The sequence below is a fragment of the Marmota flaviventris genome, chromosome 1 (assembly GCF_047511675.1).
Source record: "Marmota flaviventris isolate mMarFla1 chromosome 1, mMarFla1.hap1, whole genome shotgun sequence".
In the NCBI taxonomy this organism is placed as follows: domain Eukaryota; kingdom Metazoa; phylum Chordata; class Mammalia; order Rodentia; family Sciuridae; genus Marmota; species Marmota flaviventris.
The window spans coordinates 206688280-206692590 of record NC_092498.1 but is presented as its reverse complement, the minus strand read 5'-3'; the positions used below and the strand labels follow the sequence as shown (position 1 = coordinate 206692590).

Below are 4311 nucleotides of genomic sequence, written 5' to 3'. Positions count from 1 at the left end.
CCGGAAGTGGCGCGAGGGAGCCGTTTACGGCGGGCCTCGTGAGCCGTTTCCGCCCGCCACTTACGGCCGTCGCTGGGAAACCCCGGAAGTAAAGGCAGGAGCCGGGCGGGAAGAAGCCGCGCTGGGCTCAGAGCGTAGGAGGGGCTAGCGAGGCGCGTGCGCTGACCCAGCCACTGGCGCGCGTTTCAGGGCAGTAGGTGAGCGGCGCGCGGGACCTGGGCGTCCGTGCAGCACTGTGTCGCGGATAGAGGTGCTGGCTGGTCGCTGTTTCCGCGGGATCAAGAGTCTAGGGAGTTTCTACTCGGGACAGGGCCTCTGTTTCCTCCTTGCAGGCTCGTTGAGACTACGAGGTGTGCGTCCGGAGGCTGCGGGGCTCGGCGCCCTCACATTCTCCTGGCGGAGATTGCAGCAGGCTTTATTTAGGTGTCCTCCTCTCGACTCTTCGCTTTGGTAAGGAAGACTTTGGCTGGGGTAACCCTTCTCCCCTCAACACCGGCCGCAGACTGCGAGCCCAGTGGGTTCTTAAAAGGTGCACTTTCGTCGCTTCTGAAATGATTATAAAGGCAACGTGAAAATTGTGGGGCAAGATAACCTGAAGTAGCAATCAATAGCGAACATCGATTGTGTGGCTATCTTCTTTAACCCTGACCCTTTTAATGTTCCCATTTTGTTAACGCATGGCCAGCTATACCTCCGTGGTTTTTCTATACAAGTGGATACATACGTATTTTAGGTTCTTTTTGTTGCTGTTGCAAAACTCTCCAACAGACGCTTTACGGATTGCCTGTTGTATGTCAAGTATTGCTCTAGGGCAGGGGTCCGCAAACTTTTTAATGCCCAGAAAGCAAATATTTTAGGCTCTGCGGGCTGAGAGGGATGGTGAAGGATCTTATTTAGATACTTATATAACCAGAGAGAAATATCAAGAAAAATTTTATTTATGAAATTCAAACGATAATTGAGTGTAATTTTTTAAAAGTAAGCGTATACTCATGAGAATAGTGGAGTTCTTTTCTGGGGATAACATTTTGTTTAATTTGGGTTCCAGGTTTGTTTTTCCTGTCAGTGCAAATGTTCACCATTGTTGGCTCTCAAAAACTGGTGACTGGATAGAGTGGCTTATAGATAACAGCTGGAAAAAGTCAGACCTCAGCTCTGCTCTAAGGGAGTCCATGGGGGGAGAGCATAAATCAATAAATGAATATATTATGTAATATTAGGGAGAAGACAAGTTGCTCTAACCAGAACGCGGGAGAGTGGCGTCTACCCTGCAAGCTACAGAGCCTGTTTGTATCCTGGCTGGCTGGATTCTGCTGTCCTCCTGTATAAGAAATAAGCAAACAGTATAAAGAAAAAAGAATTTAATAGTTTGATCAAACTGCCCTTGGTCTTAGGGAAGCAGTTACAATTTGTAGGAACAGAAGTCAGGATATATATATATACACACACACATGGATACATATGTATGTGTGTGGGTGTGTATAATTTATTTATTTGCTAGGCTATACTAACTAGAGGACATTTCATTTTCAGCTTTCTTGACCACTGCCAGGGACGTGGGGTAAAGTTTCCATTCTCAGCATGAGGAAGTTAGGGAGCTAAAACAATTCAGCCTTTAAGTTCAAAGGGTCTCTGTTTCAGTAGGATTACCATGAACTGCTCTTCTGAAGTGAGGTTTTGCACTGAGAACTGTACAATGAGCCAGCTTTGTGACTGTTTCAGGCGGAAGGGTAGGCATGGGATTTTACGTTTATGTAAGGATTGGTAGTCTGGATCTTGCCAGTCAGGATCTATATTAAGAGATCTAGGGCTGGGGATGTGGTTCAAGCAGTAGCGCACCTGCCTGGCATGTGCAGGGCGCTGGATTCGATCCTCAGCACCACATAAAAATAAAGATGTTGTGTCCACCGAAAACTAAAAAATAAATATTAAAAAATTCTCTCCCTAAAAAAAAAAAAAAATCCATATGGATGGACATCAGAGAACCATGAACTAATAGAGTTGATAAAATACTATACATGTATGTATTTTTGCGGGCTGAAGATATACAACATTTATCAGGGTCTTGTTCATTTGATTTTTTGAGATGGGGTCTCCATTATCCAAGCTAGTGTATAATTTTTTTAAAAAAATTTTTAGTTGTAGATGGACACAATACCTTTATTTATTTATTTGTATGTGGTGAGGATGGAACCCAGTGCCCCACATGTGCAAGGCAAGCGTTGTACCACTGAGCCACCACCCCAGCCTTAGTCTAGGAATTTTTGAGCTCAAGCTCTCCTCCTGCCTCAGCCTCCCAGTAGTTGGGACTGTAGGCCTACATGCTTGCCCCATCATGGGCCCTCCAACCCCAATATCTCAGGAGAGCCAGTTAAGAATCTTTAAAGCTGGGCATGGTGATGCATTGCCTGTAATGCCAGCTACTTGGGAGGCTGAGGCAGGAGGATTTTAAGTTCAAGGCTAGCCTGGGCATTTTAGCAAGATCCTGTCTAAAAATAAGATGAAAAGGACTGGGGATGTAGCTTAGTGATACAGTGCTTGGCTCGCAGATGAGAGGCCCTAGGTTCAATTCCCTACATGAATAAATAAATAAATAGATGGGAGTGGGGAAGAAAGGTTAATGAGCCAGGCATGGTGGTGCATGTCTGTAATCCCAGTGGCTTGGGATGCTGAGGCAGGAGGAGCCAGTCTCAGCACTTAGAAAGACCCTGTTTCAAAATTAAAAAAGGGCTGGGGGTGTGGCTCAGTGGTTTAGGTGTCCTAGCTTTAATCCCTGGTATCAAAAAAAAAAAAAGGTTAGTGAATATGTATTAAGGAGTCTTTGGTTAGTTCCACTTTCAGGCTACTTTTTTTTTTTTTTTTTTTTGTACCAGGGATTGAACTCAGGGTCACAGTACCACTGAGCCATATCCCTGGTCCTATTTTGTATTTTTTTTAGAGTCAGGGTCTCACTCAGTTGCTTAGCACCTCGCTGTTGCTGAGGCTAGCTTTGAACTCACGATCCTCCTGCCTCAGCCTCAGCCTCACGAGCGGAGCCACTGGGATGACAGGCATGCGCCACCTCGCCTGGCTTCAGTATACTATTACAAAATGTCAATGCTCATTGATGCTGTGCTGAGTGAAGGACCCTGCAGTGCAGTACTGACATTGCTCACCTGCTCTCTGGAAAGACCTGTGCACCTGCTTTCATATGATCATTTCAGATTAAAATACCATTTATCTGAGACTGAAAAAATGAGCACCGCAGGGGTCTCTCCCAAGCGCCTTTGAAAAGGCCAAACCAGAATCCACTGGTTAGAAGAAACAGTAAATAGTTCAGACTGCTGCAGAGATATTCTCCAATAATATCTCCTAGAAACTGAAAGACTTTTTTTTTTTTTTTAATCCAGGGACATCTTATTATTGAGCTTTCCCAGTCTTTTTATTGTAAGGGTCTTGCTAAGTTACCCAGGCTGGCCTCAAACTTGCAATTCTCCTGCTTCTGCTTCCTGAGTTGCTGGGATTACAAGTGTGTACCACCGGCTCTAGCAAGACTCTTTAAGTAAAACGATTTTTGTGAAATGTATACCCCTGAGATGATCCCCATGTCTGGGTTGATGGTATTTGGAAGTGAGACCTTTGGGAGCTAATTAGGGTTAGATGAGTTGAGGGAGGGGCCCTTTTGGTGGGCTTTATGAGAGATCTGAGCTGATGCACACTTGCTCAATGTTGTCATGCGATGCCCTTTACCATCGGATGATGCAGCAAGAGAGTTCTCAGCAGACTTCAGCTTCATGTTCTTGGACTTCCCACTCCAAAACTGTTAGCCAAATAAACTATTCTGTGTAAAAATTATTCTGTGTCAGGTATTTTGTTACAGCAATAGAAAACGGACTAAGAACACTGAGAAGCAAAATGGAAACAAGTTTAAAACCATATGCAAACAAGTCTTGAGAATTTATCCTAAATTAGAAGGATGTGCTACACTGTTCACTGCAAACTTATTCCATAAAATGGCAAAATTTTAAACATTCAGCCCTAGGGATTGGTTAATTGTAGCACGTCCTTCTAATTATGGTATCATGTACACAGACACAAAATCAAGGGAGAATATTTGATAACACAAGAAAATATTTTTGGCATATTCTTTTTCTAAGGCCATTACAAAGTAATTTGCATAGTTTTGAGAAAAAAAAAAAAACATCTGTAATTATCCACCACAGAGCTAACTGCTATAATCTAATCTCTTGTGGATCTCTCCAGAGAGAAACTGTGTATTAACAAAGCACATTTGTATATTTTCCTTAATAATTTTTTTCTACAATACCTTTA

The 4311-nt window shown here is 43.6% G+C and overlaps 1 long non-coding RNA gene across 1 annotated transcript; it reads left to right on the top strand.

Annotated features, from left to right (window-relative positions):
* Positions 1-218: 218 nt before the first annotated feature.
* On the top strand, positions 219-3834 carry LOC139701772 (uncharacterized). Its single transcript, XR_011704316.1, has 2 exons — positions 219-450; positions 1221-3834. It is a non-coding gene; the product is annotated as an uncharacterized lncRNA (long non-coding RNA).
* Positions 3835-4311: the final 477 nt, after the last annotated feature.